Source organism: Nymphalis io, chromosome 11 (assembly GCF_905147045.1).
Source record: "Nymphalis io chromosome 11, ilAglIoxx1.1, whole genome shotgun sequence".
NCBI classification, from domain to species: Eukaryota; Metazoa; Arthropoda; class Insecta; order Lepidoptera; family Nymphalidae; genus Nymphalis; species Nymphalis io.
The window spans coordinates 1,253,930-1,270,436 of NC_065898.1; the positions used below are offsets into that span (position 1 = coordinate 1,253,930).

At 33.7% G+C, this 16,507-nt stretch overlaps 1 protein-coding gene across 4 annotated transcripts in view; it reads right to left on the reverse strand.

Annotated features, from left to right (window-relative positions):
• LOC126771576 (Ig-like and fibronectin type-III domain-containing protein 2) overlaps positions 1–16,507 on the reverse strand; it is a 139,957-nt gene that overhangs the window by 47,539 nt on the left and 75,911 nt on the right. For all 4 annotated transcript variants that reach the window (XM_050491527.1, XM_050491528.1, XM_050491529.1 and 1 more), the window contains one exon: positions 5,289–5,350. The gene's annotated coding sequence lies outside the window, so the exon portion shown is untranslated. The remainder of the gene's footprint in view (positions 1–5,288; positions 5,351–16,507) is intronic.

Consider the following 16,507-nt stretch of genomic DNA (forward strand, 5'->3'; position numbering starts at 1 on the left):
CCTGGGTCTTGTCCCGCAATCTTCGATTATGATTCACGATTGGCTCATGTTCATACAAAATACCTTTTTACATATATATTAGGAATTGTTGTTAAAGTTTAAATCCACTTTTAACAGCAATTACTTATAGTTATTATATAATTTAAGCTAACAAATATTTAGTCATTTGGCAATCTGTGTAATTCCATATTATCTAAAGTCAATGCGATGCGAATGGATATAGCAGCTTGACCAAAATAAACCACTCCAGTTAAATCTATCTGTTTGAACTCGCCAGCGGTTTGAATAATTAATTCCATCATATCGTGCACTTTTGCAATGTGGTCATCAAATTAAAAACCGGGTTTCAGCAGTTTTTAATTCTTAACGATCATAAAGAAGTGTAATATATTCACCGTGTTCTTTAAGTAAACGCTAGAATGGATTTTGTTTAATTAAAAATATTTTTAAATTAATAAATCCAAAATAGGTATATGACGTCACACATGAATTTTCGATGTTCGATTCGATATGCCGATCATTACTCGTCTAATAAAATTGTCCATAACTCGAATGACTTTCCAATCGACCAACAGGAATCACTTATCATTGACTGTAGCTGCTCTGTTGTTAGTTGCAAGAATATTTTAGCTTTTTTTGGGCATTTACATATACACAGATTCTTAATTTCGTAGGCATTATTCCTTTGTTATCTGTTAAAAAAAATGAATATATGTTACATTATAATAAAAATAACGATGTAATTAAAGTCGACTTTTAAAAAAGTGTGTGACTTTTAAAAAAGTGGAGTGTCGAAATTCAAGTTAATACAATCGACTGGCGTGCCACATGTGTTCAGCAGTGAGTGTATGTTAACATTTTATTTTATTGTATAAGCTTTGCTATCGACAAATTAATATTTCATTAAATGAACAAAATACTACGTATATTCTATACCATACGTATATTATATATATTATATGTGATATCTCTGAATAACATAATGCTGTCCTAAGTGTTGATTTCCTTAATTTCTTTGATTTCTTAAGTCGAAATATCTTTTTAAATGGAAATCCAAGACAGCTGATAGCTTAGAATAATATGTAGATGTTGGAGTACATGTTGGCGTAGAGACGATGAAAAAAAATACCCACCGAGTCTGTACTTATTTTTAATTATTTTTTTTATTTTTTTTACTTTTGGTATTTAAGGATGCACTCAATATATATATTTTATAGAATTGGTAGGCGGACGAGCAAATGAGCCACCTGATAGTAAGTGGTCATCACCGCTCAAAGACCTAAGAAACCTAAATGTTGGGATGATGTTATGTCCCTCGTGCCTGTAATGAAACTGGCTCAAACATCCTTCAAACTGGAACAAAATAACATCAAGTTTTGCGGTAGAATATCTGATGAGAGGATGAACCTACGCAGAGCTTGCGCATAGCCCTAACACCAGTATAACTCTCTAATCGGCTTTTACTTAACTGAGTTGAAAATAAGAAATATTATTATGCAAAAAAAGAAACACACCGATAATATATTAATATATTTTCCATTTACTTTATACTTTCTTTTGAACGCCTTCCTGGCTTTTGTGTTTAATTATTCATACGAATGTAAAATATTCCGACGAAAGCTGAAAACTTTGAACAGGAAATGTTCGATTGTTTCGTTTCAAAGTTCTTTGATAACTACTGTATACTGGCTATCTAGCGATATAAAGCGATGTTATTTTCAGTTAATATTGTTTGTACTATCAGAAATACCATGACAAACATGAGTATGGTAACACTATAATGTTTTTTAATGACATCAATCAAAATAACCTTAAATTTGTTCTTTTTCTAGAAATTATTAGTATTAGTAAGTAGTTTTTCGATGTTAGGAAGTGTAGTGAAGTGGAAGTGAAGTGTTACACTTATATAAATCGGTAAGAAAATATTAAAGAAGATGCCTGCTTCTTATATCACCTCGGCTATTTCGGATTGCTGACTTATTAAACTATGACAATGGGCAATAGTGCATCTGCGTTTGCGCTCATTTGTTCACTTAAAACCTACTCCGCAGAATACTTGGCCTAAGATTGGCTGATGAAGCAGAAAATCGGTCGGGAGTATGTTATTATTGCCAAAATACTATTCCACACATCTATGAAAGAATGACAATAGTGCTCGACAAATATTGTATTGCGCATTTTAATTGATGAAAGTTATTTCCTTTACATAGTATATTTGTTTATATACAGTGTTATGTTCATAGCTTTATAACCATATTTATTAAATATTATAACATAATATAATTTTAAATGAAGCAATACTTTAATGTACGCTACGATGGCAAAATAATTAATGATCAACGAGATACCGTTAATAATTATGTTGACTTCATTCACATTGAAATTTGATTAGCTCTGCTCTGCTTTTCTTTCAACGGTATTATTAACATTTATTTATCTTATTTTAGTAGATGTCATTAAACAAACCCAAAAACGAATCAAAGATGACGAAAGACTTCAAAGACAGAAAGAGGAAGACCGTATTTTTGTATTTTTGGACTCTATGCGTTCCTTAACTATAGATTATCCGATTGCGTTGACTTTGTTCTGCGCATGCTCGTAAAAATTCCTGGCAAACAAAAAAAGTCTATGGATGTTTGTCCTTCAATATAAACGCTTTATAAAGACCCTTGTTCTATTCATGCTAAGCAAAATTCGGCAGCATAAAGCTATCACCAGTTCGGATTGTAGATTACACGGAGAAGAAACAGCAAGAAACTTTTTATCAATCATTTACACCAAGTTTATTTTATCATTTATATAATCTTGTGTAACATTATCTTTATCCCTTACGATATTTTTAACATGTCTTTCATTGTTAAATGTAAAATGATCCGCGGAACTTTATTATTGAATCGGATACCAATGTTGTGTTGGCTTTGCGAAATTGAAATCTTGGAGTTACATGTTTATTTTCACTTCTCTTGTTTCATCATCATCATAATGTCAGCTGAAAGACGTCTACTGCTGGACAAAGGCCTCTCAAGGAATGTACATTATCTTATTGTAAATATAATTTCACGCTACCGTAAGTATTTCTTATTAAGACATCTTAATTACTATCGTCTTTAAATAATAAATTCAGTTATGTCTTGAGCGATATCACACTAATATAATAACAAAACTTGGAGGCAGGGACTTGTGCACGCCCCTCTGGGTAGCTACCCATTACCACCAAATTATCTAGGAGTCTATATATTTTCTAAGAGTCTAGTATTTGCTCCCAGCCCGATGACGCTGTATAGGCCAATGCACATACATTACTACAGCATACATTCAATAAGAAAAAGAGGACGGAACATTTGCTTAGCGATCGTTGGCACGTTGAACCTTGTACTATCATATTATTAAATTAAGTAAGTGATTTATTATGTTTATTTTACTTGGTGGTAGGGTTTTGTGCAAGCCCGTCTCGGTAGATACCACCCGCTCATAAGATATTACCTTTACTCACCCAATGTGAAGCCAGGCCGGCTAGCTAGTCTTAAACTAAATAATGTGATAAAAAGTAACTACTATATTTTACTTAATCAATATTGGAAAACGAGACTATATATTCATACGTTAACGCGAAGATACAAATATCAAAGAAATAATGTTTTGTTTTTGGCATTCACTTGTGTACAAATTGAATGCCGCCCACATCTGCGAGTTGTAAATGAACAAAGATTATTTAAACTGGATTTGCGTTACAGGCCCGCAGTGAGCTTTCGAGTATAACAAGTTCTTTGTTATAGTGAATGTGTATTGCAAACTCAAATTTAACTTGTATTAGTAAACAGAGGCAAGGAAATTTTATTAAAAGTATTGTTTACTTGTTAGGTATTTATCAGCTTTATTTTTAATATAGGAAAACCAACATACATTTGGGCCACCGTCTCCACTTGATAGTAAGGCTACCACCGTCCATTGGGAACTATGATGTTATGTCCCATGTGCCTGTAGTTACACTAGCTCACTCAACCCTTTTAACCGGAACACAACAATACTTTTTTGGAGGTATAATATTTAATAAGTGTGTGGTACATGTCAAGATACCCTTGCACAAGGCCCTATTACAAAATAAAAGCTATTCTATTCATATAGCTTAGTTTTACTTTGAAGATTGAGCCACCCACTGCCGTTGCAAGAACTGAGACAATTATAGGTTTTTGTTTTAACTATTTCTGTCACTTGATGGTTGGGTAATACATTATATGTTTTCAAGTAGTAGTAGCAGCCTGTGATTGTCCCACTGCTGGGCTAAGGCCTCCCATCCCTTTTTAAGGAGAAGGTTTGGAGCTTCTTCCATCACGCTGCTCCATTGCGGGTTGGTGGAATACACATGTGGTAGAATTTCAGTAGAATTAGATACATGCAGGTTTCCTCGAGACATTTACAGACAGACATTTACAGGCTGTTACTTACTTACTAGGTTTCCTCGCGATGTTTTTCTTCACCGAAAAGCACGGGATGAATTATAATCACTAATTAAGTACATAAAACTTCAGTATTGCTTGCCTGGGTTTGAACCCAAATTGATCTGTTAAGATTCACGCGTTCTTACTACTCGGTCATTTCGGCTTATTAAGTGTTTGCTTTTAAGTTATTATAAAATAATGCGGAAAATTAAACTAATAACGAGGATTATAACGTGATGAATAAAACATTTAATTTACTATTAACGTTAGTTTGACTTGATAACAAACACGTAACACGTAACGTGTATAGTTTTGAAGTAACTGAGTTATGTATGTAAATGGTAATATTTCAGTAGCTTAACGCTCTCTCAATAATTTGTTTCAATTGTTTTAGAAAAAGCATTCTTATTGGATACTTTTGACGTCATTTGACGTTTTATTTTTAAAACTTAACTTTAACTGGTGGTAGAGCTTTGTGCAAGCTCGTCTGGGTTGTTACCCCCCACTCATATTCTACCGCAAAACAGCAGTACTTGGTATTGTTGTGTTCCGGTTTGAAGGGTGAGTGAGCCAGTGTAATTACAGGCACAAGGGACATAACATCTCAGTTCCCAAGGTTGGTGGCGCATTGGTGATGTAACCGATAGTTAACATTTCTTACTACGCCAATGTCTATGGGCGTTGGTGACCACTTACCATCAGGTGGCCTATATGCATTTTACGTATATACATTTTAACGTTTAATCCACGTATTTTCTATATTATATTATAATAAACTTAAGAGCCTAGATTCTTAGTGATATTATTGTATATATACAGGATCAATACAATATGCTTTCAGGAAATTACCTTCAGAGTTAGGGCTCTAAACCCGGTCCGTTGTGTTCTCACTAGCTCCTTGCATACGAAACCTGTAACAAAGGCATTATTTATTAACAATTGCATTATATGGTAACAAGAATGCTTCTTAAATACATCCTAGAAAATTCATCTAATATTTAAAGCTATTATGACGTAATTTAAACAACGAAATCTATTTTAATTATATTAATTATTATAATATATTTTCATTGAAAACCTGGAGTCGAAATCTATGCATAATATAAAGCAGTAGAAACTGTGTGTCTGTTCATTAAATAAATTTACCAGTAAACGAGCGTGGGTGATTAAAAAAAAAGAGTTAAAGAACACGAAAGTGCTTTTTTTTGTCTGTCTGTATGTACTCACTAATCTGTGAAACTACGGAACAGATTATCTTCTAACAAATTGTCACTTTATCGCAATCGAATCGAAACGTAATTGTTTTACCGTTTTCCTATTCTACTAATACAATAAACCGGTTGCGATTCGGTTGAAGTCGAATCGAATTAGAATCGGGAACGTATTGTAATTTTAAGTTCAATTCAAGTCAAGACCAACAGCTTCACGTAACAAGGCTACTGTTAACACTGAAACCATACGAACTCGACGTGTTACTGAGACCATTTACAATATTTTTTTTATATGTTCTTCAAATCCGGTGGTACCGCTGAATTATCATGTGCTTAATTATATTGTCTTCAACGGTGAAAGAACATCATCAGGAAACCACCAACCCGCATTGGAGCAGCGTGGTGGAGTAAGCTTTCAGGTCTCTATAAGAGAGGCCTGACCCATGTACAATATCATTACCACTGAGCTAGGTGAATTGGAACCTAGGAGTCTAAAAACTCTTACTTAGAACTTGAACTCGAAGTTAGAAAAGCTGTGCTATTCTTTTAGAACTCACTTAATTACTCAACAGTGATATGTTGACAACCGACTTATGGTGATATACCATTTTGATGTGGGTATTCATGAAATGTTATGATTATTATGGTCAATGTCGCATATCACTTTCTGACATTTCACGACCGTTTTCTGCGGTTAGTTTCGAAATTGTTCTTACTCGCCCAACAGCAAACTAAGTATCATTCCATCGTCATTATACATTTATGAATTGTACTGAAGCGGAAAGTTTAATTGAGGTTAGTACGACAGCGCCTCTTGACCTAAAAAATATATTCATCCACGTGTCTTAGCTGTGGAGCTTAAAAAGATTAAATATTTCCTTGTATATGTTTTAATTTATCTACGACAAATATAGAAGAGGTTTTCTGTTTTCTTTACATATTTTTTCATACAAACATATGTGTTTGATTTTTGATTATTATTTTTGTGTTAACTTCAGTACAGTTTTTAGTTTGTCACATCTCAATTTTATGGATATTAGTGCCACTGTCCATAGACTTTGATTTTGGAAGAAATATTAACCATCGCTTACATCGCCAAAGCGTCACCAACCTTTGAAAATAAGCTTTAATGTCCCTTGTGCCTGTAATTACATTGGCTCACTCACCTTTCAAACCGGAACACAAGAATACCAAGTACCGCTGTTTTGCGGTAGAATATCTAATGAGTGGATGGTAACTACCCAGGCGAGCTTGCACAAAGCCCTACCACGAAGTTAGTATGTATGTAATGTAATTAATGATATAAAAAATGTTATAAAATACGCTTAAATTTTTTATACAATATAATTTAAAAGCAAAATATTATTGAAATTACAAAATTTCAGCGAAATCGTTAAAGCCGTTTCCGAGATACACGAAATAAATATTTATGTATATACAAGAAATGCTCACAATAGAATAGATTCACAAGTCGAACGAGCTCCAGATTAATAATATATTTTGAATTTAATACGATTTAGCCAAAAAATAAAATACATAATATAAAGTACATAATTAATATTTCCTAAACTATTTTATACACAATAAATTCAGAGCAATAACAATCTCTTCTGTAAAATTGACTTATTTTTTGCTACAAAACTTTTGCGGAGAAGCGACGAAATGTGTAAATATTCAGGGTTAGAATCAATATAAACGTATCAGATAGCCAAGCTAACCATGCCAACATTCAATTCGAAGGAAAAGCTACATCCGCACTTGCCTCGGGGCCGAAGTGACCGATAAAGGGTTACCAATATATTTCAACCCCTTTTCACGCTTAAGTTTACGATACGAGGGACATTGTTAACCCAAGAAGATTGTTATGGTTACTTGAAACGTTTTTCCTTTTGCTTTTATAATAATACCGCAAGCTCGCTTTGTGTATACATGGAAGAGGTCGCTTTTGAGTTTATTTGACGGAATATAAATGCAATGTTGACTATCAGGTTATTGATGTGTAAACATCTTAGCGCTTGGTACACAATAGAGGCTAACTGAGACTTCGAGCGTCGGCAAAAGCAAAAAATTTCGAGCGTCAGATGACGTCACCTTAAGATTTGTTATTTATACATGAATTCTCATGAGTACCTTGTTACCTTGTGTGAGTGCACACAGCAGTTGATAGAGATTTGAAGAAATACTATATTCTATTTATATCAAAATATTACATTATATTTATATCGAATCCGATATCCGATGGTAGCGTTTTCTGAGGCTTGGTAAGGTGGATATCACTCTTTTACGAACTGTACCGTCATAAAGTAATATTTTGTATTGTGATCAATTTATATTAAAAGTTATATAGTGGTAGAGCTTTACCATCCATTAGCTATTCTGTCACCAAACAACAATATTCAGTTTTGTTCTGTTTCGGTTTGAATGGTGAATTAGCCAGTGTAATTACAAGCTGTAATTACAAAGGGCTGAATTGAAATGATTTCTTAAAACCAATAGTTGATGGGATATTGACGAAATGATTTGAGTTGACCGATGACTAACTGAGAGGTGGTACAGTGGCTCGTATACCTCTAGTATTCTTTGTTTAAATGTTGTCATTTTTTTATGAAATAGATAGGTATACTGACATATGGACCACCTGATATTAAAAGATCACCACCGCCCATAGACTTTGGCGATATAAGAAGTATTAACCATTTCGTATATCACCAATGCGCATCCAAGCTTGGAAACTAAGATGTGACGTCCCTTGTGTCTGTAATAATATAATAATACAATATAATAATAAGCTGGGACATTTTTCACACACGGCCATCTGATCCCAAATTAAGCTTGTACAAAACTTGTGCTATGGAAACCAGACAACTGATATACTACATATACTACTTTTCTTTTATAAATACATACTTATATAGATAATTACACCCAGACTAAGGACAAAAAGACATGTTCATACACACAAATGTCTGTCCTGGGTGGGAATCAAACCCACAACTTTCGGCGTGAAAGGCAAGTATCTACCAACCACGCCAACCGGCTCGTCTGTAGTTACACTGCTCACTCACCTTTCAAGCCGAAATATAGCAATACTAAATATTGCTGTTTTGCGGTAGAATGTCTAATAGGTTACCTAGAAGGGTATATACTTAGCTCTACCGATATAACTCTTATATAAATTTGTCTTAAAGAAACATTAGCGTATTTAGAAATATATTACATTCGATTCCATATAAAATACAGCATCAAAAATTATTATTCTTTTCACGAATGAGTTATTTAGTGAAACCGTCTCCTATCAAAAGATAATGTATCCTCGAAAGATATTTTGTTACATAACTTCCGAACATCCGAGACAATACCGCAAGTCCAAAACTTGTATTGATGTAATGTTCACCGGGGTGTGAATGTAGGGTACGGTGTGGGTTTATTTTCGGCCACCAACATTTCAACTCGGATTGTAGTGTTCTGTAAGTTTGTTTATTTTATTTAAATATATGATATAAATGCGAATATCTTTTTATCAGAATTTAATACAACGCGTTTTAAAAACGAACAACAAAAGATTGACAGAGCATTTTAGTTTTAATAAGTAACTTTTGAACTGATTTTCATATTAACAGCTTGACATACTCCAATAGGTAACGACGTGACAGGGGTTTGGGAATATCCACTGCACAAACAGTTATAAAATATTCCAACGCTTATAAGGCCTATTCAAACATTTATTACCATATTACATATTACTTGCGCATCCCTTGACGTACTGCCACATCTATAAATAATCTACAATAATTATAATCAAGTTGATCACGTCACAAGAGCTACATAATTTTATCCCCCTCTGGGGATAAAATTATGTAGACTTTGATTTTGGAAGAAATATATTTTATCCCCCTCTGGGGATAAAATTATGTAGACTTTGATTTTGGAAGAAATATATTTTATCCCCCTCTGGGGATAAAATTATGTAGCTCTTGTATGTAGTAAAAATAAAAAAACCGTATCATAATTTTATTGGTAGGGCTTTGTGCTACTGCAAACCAGCACCAGTACTTGATATTGTTGTGTTCCGGTTTGAAAGGTGAGTAAGCCAGTGTAATTACAGGCACAAGGGACATAATATATTAGTTCCCAAGGATGGTGGCGCATTGGCGATGTAAGCGATGGTTAACATTTCTTACAATCGCAATGTTTATAAGCGTTGGTGACCACTTATCATCAGGTGGCCCATATGCTCTTCCGCCTACCTATATTATTAAAAAATATATATATAAATTGAATATAATGTTTGGAATTCATAATTCATATTAATAAATTCACAATTACAAGGTTACAATTATATAAGGTTATATTGCAAAAATAGCACGATGATAGTGCAATTTAAAATACTACTAACGCTATCTATTTTTGAATATTTAAAAATAATTAATTTAAGAAATAAACATTAATATTGAGACATTAAATATAGGATAAATTTATATCTTTTCGAAGTTTAAATACGCTTCATATGAGTATGATCAAAGATTATTACGTTTGACTCCCCCATTTCATTCATCTTTCAAAACCTGGACAAAAAGATACGAAGAATTCTAAAAAGAACTTTTTGTCGGTGTAATAGCGTTCAAAACTGGATATAGGGCTTTTTGCAACTCTGTCTTATATAAGTAGGGTTCCGGTTTGAATAGTGAGCGAGGTACTTCCTCCTATTTCTAGGCACATGAGAAATTAAACAGCTTAGATCCCATATTTGATTCCCATGTTTATAAATGCGAAAGTGAGTTCGTTTGTTCGTTAAGACACACCTGTGTTTGCGAACACATTTATGCACTATAATATGCCCTGTAACAGTAACAGCCTGTAAATGTCCCACTGCTGGGCTAAGGCCTCCTCTCCCTTTTTGAGGAGAAGGTTTGGAGCTTATTCCACCACGCTGCTCCAATGCGGGTTGGATATGCCCTGTGCAGTTGACTAATCTCTCTTGAGATCGGCCGCCGTGGCCGAAATCGATCTGGAGGACATTCTTATTATTCAACTGATCATCATGAAATTTCATCATGTTAACACGCGGGCGAAGCAGCGAGTGGAAACTAGTTGCTTATATTTCCTATATCGGTAATGTGAAGAAAGTGACCATTTACTATTAAGTAGCCCATTTATTACGTTAGAAAATAAAAGTAAAAACATATTAAATATAGCAATTTTTAATATATGTTGCCAACATATTGATATAAAGTATATGCCCTATAGTATATAGTAGTATAGTAACAGCCTGTTAATGTCCCACTGCTGGGCTAAGGCCTCCTCTCCCTTTTGAGGAGAAGGTTGTGGAGCTTATTTCACCACGCTGCTCCAATGCGGGCTGGTAGAATACACATGTGGCAGAATTTCAATGAAATGAGACACATGCAGGTTTCCTCACGATGTTTTCCTTCACCGTTAAGCACGAGATGAATTATAATCACAAATTAAGCACATGAAAATACAGTGGTGCTTGCCCGGGTTTGAACCCACGATCATCGGATAAGATTCACGCGTTCTAACCACTGGGCCATCTCGGCTTATTATATGCCCTGCAAATAAAATATTCGGTGATTGCATAAATCATAGGTAATCTTTGTTTCATTTATTTGCCTAATTTATATTTTGCGTGGCTTGAATTTTTATTTAATTTAAACTCATATATTTCTGTGGATATTGCAGTAAAATGCATTATGCATCAGCCGCACTTATGGTGGTAATTACATTTTATGTTAGAATAAATTCCATCCATTGATTACCTCCAATATTTGCAATATAATACAAATCCTAGGCGGTTCAATTAATTCAACCACAAGATGAAGACAGCTCAATTTTGGGCGTTTGACGAATGATGGCTGACGTTGTTTTGAAAATCACCAGTCAGATAGACAGTGCAGAGCGACATTAAAGTTTTTAATATTTTTTTATGCGTGTTTCCATGTCGGTTTCAATATTTTTATTTTATTAAGCTTCAAATACAACAATAATGAATTATTTTATTTTCTGTTCATCTGTTCTTTTCCAGTAATCTTTATGTCAAATTTCATTATTTATTATTATAATCGGTTTATTGGTTTAGTCGAGATGAGCTAACAAACAAATGGTTACTTTCCCATTTATAATACTAATTACATAAAACTCTAACACATAAATAATGTTTTAATAATACATTTGTTTTGATTTCGGATTTTTCAGGACTAAGCCACTTTTCCCGAACCATTTTGATTCGGTTGACATTAAATAAATAATTCAATTTTGCTTAATGGTTGTCAGTTGGGCAGGATGTGTCAATTAATATGTAAGGGCTTAATATTCAATGGGGATTTTGACGTTGATATTATTAGAAACGTTTTAAATTGTTTTAAATATTTAAATAAACTTGCGAATTGAATCCGAAAGATCGGCGTTTTACGTTTTGGAAAAATGCTCCCAAAATAGAGTATTTGCGAAACAAATAGAATTCAGCCAGTAAACTTTTACGAGTACGATTTGAATAAATGATTCTGAATTAGATCTGGAAGCGGATCGCTCTATTGTTTCTGGTTTTATGGAAACGTTATGGGTAGGAATTCATACTCTATGATTGTTGACGGTTATTGTCTATGAGATTGGAACTTTAGTTTCGATTGATCTCGTAGGTGGAATTTCGTGTTATAATTTGTAAAGGATTACAATCAGATTACAACTTATTCAACCTACACACAAAATTAGGTTCCGATAACATGGGTTTTATGGCGGGCCGGTTGGTGTGGTTGGTAGATACTTGCTTTTCACGCCGAAGGTTGTAGGTTCGATTACCATCCAGGACAGACATTTGTGTGCATGAACATGTCTGTTTGCCCTGAGCCTGGGTGTAATTATCTATATAAGTATGTATTTACTAAAGAAAAGTAGTATATGTAGTATATCAGTTGTCTGGTTTCCATAGTTTACTAGATTTCCATAGTATACTTTTTATATGATTGCAAACCTCGGGAATGAAACGATCGCCTCTAGGTTATTTCAAATTAAATATATATATATATATATATATGACTGAAATTAGAGCTTTGTGCAAGCTCGTCTGGGTGGGTACCACCCACTCATCAGATATTCTACCGCAAAACAGCAGTACTTGGTATTGTTGTGTTCCGGTTTGAAGGGTGAGTGATTACAGGCACAAGGGACATAACATCTTAGTTCCCAAGGTTGGTGGCGCATTGGTGATGTAAGCAATGGTTAACATTTCTTACAATGCCAATGTCTAAGGACGTTTGGTGACCACTTACCATCAGGTGGCCCATATGCTCGTCCGCTTTCCTATTTTATAATATATATATATATATATTATTCTGCTATTGTTGTATATTACTTATAATTGTAAAGGATAAGATATAAAAAAAATCCCGTTGAATTTCTTTCGCCGGTTCTTCTCAGGTCTGAGGTGATTTCCGAACCGGTGGTACATTTATGATAGTCAATAAGTAAGTGTAACGCTTCTATATTGAATAAAGATTTCTGACTTTTGATAGTACAAGCTAGCTTGTACTATCAAAAGTACAACTGTACTGCTTAGTTTGGGATCAGATGGCCGTGTGTGAATAATTTCCCAGGATATTATTATTATAACCTGAAAAAATACTTTCTTTAATAATAAGTATAATGTTTTAATAACGACATATTTTAAAGTACGAACCAACCTTAAAATACCTATTTGAAAGTACTTGTAAGGGTCTACAGTACTTGCATACAGTATATTTTGATTCGAGTAGTTTTGTTTATATGTTATAATATACTTTTGGAAGAGTTTTACGTATAGTCCCATAAATAATTTAATTTTTGTTATTTTGGAAACTATAAATATCATATGAATTATAAAATGTATTCAAAACAAATATTAAATATTCAAATTACATATGATGACAATTTAAGAACAATTGTTTTTGAGTATGTCTAGAAATTTCGTTCAGCCCTTGACATTCGAACAACGACTCACGACTCGTTTTAATAAAATAAACCTAAGTGTGCCCGCACTCGGTCTGTAGAGTGAATATAAATAGGGTTAATATCCTGAGCCCTTTTAGTAAGGTTTTAAAGGTTTTGATCCACTTTGAACACGCTAAGAGGTTTAAGGAGGGTGATGTTTGGATAAGCTGATCGTTACAGGCGTGTGTCAACTTTGATTTCCATGCTGACATAATGCACATCCAATAACGGAACAGCGTGGTGTAATATGCTCTAAAACTTATTCTTAAGATAGGATGCTTTTGCGTAGCTGTGGAACATTAAGGAGTTACATTACTTTATAAATAATACAAGTCTAATTGAATTAGGCAATTAATCCACACAACGGTTATGCGTGACACAGAAACGGTATAACACAACAGATTATAATATAATGCAAGTATTTGTAAAACAAAATCGATACTAATTTATGAGACATTTTTTTTGTAATGTCTAACCGAAAAAACTACGAAGCACATAAAACTTATACCAATAATATGCAGTATAGTTATATGTAGTATATAATTAAATAACCATCCCGGCTTCGCACAGGTAATAAGGGTAAATAAGGGTGTACATACAACGTTTGTATTGTAATACATATAGCTCTATTGGTTTACGCGCCGCATGCAAGTAAAGTTCCCAGTCGGAATGTTTTTTTTTCGACATCTTTAACAATTTTATTTTAGCGAATTTTTACAAAATCTTAATGTATCATACATCTAAACTTTGTGCATGAATCTCTCCGTTAATTGGTCAAATCCGTTCAGTGGTTTTTGAGTTTTTCGCGTTTAGTAAACAGATAGATGAGACGGGAGGACTTTGTTATAAATTTTTTTTTTATTTATAGAATAGTAAGGAGGACGAATATATGGGCCACCTGTAAGTGGTCACTAATGCCCATAGACATTGGTATTCTAAGAAATGTTAACCATCACTTACATCACCAATGCGCCACCAAGCTTGGGAACTAAGATGTTATGTCCCTTGTGCCTGTAATTACACTGGCTCACTCACCCTTCAAACCGGAACACAACAATACCAAGTACTGCTGTTTTGTAGAATATCTGATGAGTGGGTGGTACCTACCCAGACGAGCTTGCACAAAGCTACCACCAGTAGAATATGTAATGATATTATTTCATAAGTAGTTGCGCTTCGCAGTTTCACCTGCTTAATTTTAGAGCTAATGACGTGACAAGCGTGAATTTTATTTTCTTGTAATGTATGAATACACACTAACTTTTTTATTAATTTTATCTTTATGCAATTACTTATAATTATCTTTATGAATCTTAACCGATGATCTTGAGTTCTAACTGAATCTCACTGAATTTATATGTGCTTAATTTGTGTTTATAATTCATCTCGTGCTTGACGTTAAAGGAAAACGTCGTGAGGAAACCTGCATGTGTGTAATTTCACTGAAATTCTGCCACATGTGTATTATACCAACATGCATTGGAGCATAATAAACTCCCAACTATCCTCAAAAAAGGAGAGGAGGCCATAGCCCAGCAGTGGGACATTCACAGGCTGTTACTTTATTATTACTTTAATTACCATTTATAATGCAGTTTATTTTTATTCTTATCATTAAAACTGTCTGTTAATCTCAACGTTTTACTATATAAAAGGGCTTTTAATCTAAACCGCGGAACTCAATTTGTCCCATAAAATATTCTTTAGTGGATTTATTTAAGTGGACTTTTATGGTGCTCGAAGGGAGCGACGTCGAGTGGGAAATTGCGGTTCGTACATTTCATGGAAAATGTTGTTTTATTCTAGTCAAAGTTTGTTTACAATAAAACAAATATGTAAAATCTTTATAGTATAGACTATATTTGTAATATTTGTTTTTTTTTGTATTTACATAGATATGTGCTTACAAAAAATATATATACAATATCAGGTTTTGTACTCGAAGAATTTTATGCTTCGACTAAGCTGCGATTAGAATTATTTTGATAATTCGAGACTTAAAATTTTGAATTTAGATAAAGTTTACGTGCGATATTGACCATAATAATTATAACGTTTCATGAAAACAAGCATTAAAATAATATATCACAAAAAATCGGTTTTCAATATTATACGGCTAATGAAGTGATTTCTTATAGAACTGCACTACTGAATACCATTCTTATATTTACCTGGTATTTATTAGAGTGTATTATATCTTAGTCATAATTCTTTTTTATTCTATGACATTAATTTTGTCTATTTGTAAATACATTCTGGAATTATGATATTTAAATGTGGTTTATTAATTTGTAACATATTCTTATTGAGATACGACTAGATTTTACATTTAATTAATCAAACAAAATCTCGAAAACTGAACAGCTATCCTTTAAACAAATATTAATAAATGATTACGTCATAAATTATAAAAGCGAACATTTATAGAATTAAGAAGTACGTCTGCTAAATTCTATAAGTTTGCAATAAATTGGCAATTCAAGATATACCTAAATTTACTTATGTTATGAGCATCATCATAGCAGAGTCGCTGGAACAACTCACCGAAATGCTGCGTAGCCTAGGCGAGTCTTCCCGGTGTGTCGGTCTCGGTATAAACTTGGACAAGACCAAGGTCATGTTCAATAGGCATGTCGTGCCGGGACCGATATACGTCGAGGGGAAACCTCTCGAAGTTGTTAGTGAATATATCTACCTAGGACAGATAATACAAGTCGGTAGGAACAGCTTCGAGAAGGAAGCCGATCGAAGAATTCGCTTGGGATGGGCAGCATTTGGCAACCTTCGTCAAGTTCTCAAGTCGTCTATACCGCAATGTTTGAAGACGAAAGTCTTCAACCAATGCGTCTTACCTGCCATGACATACGGTGCCGA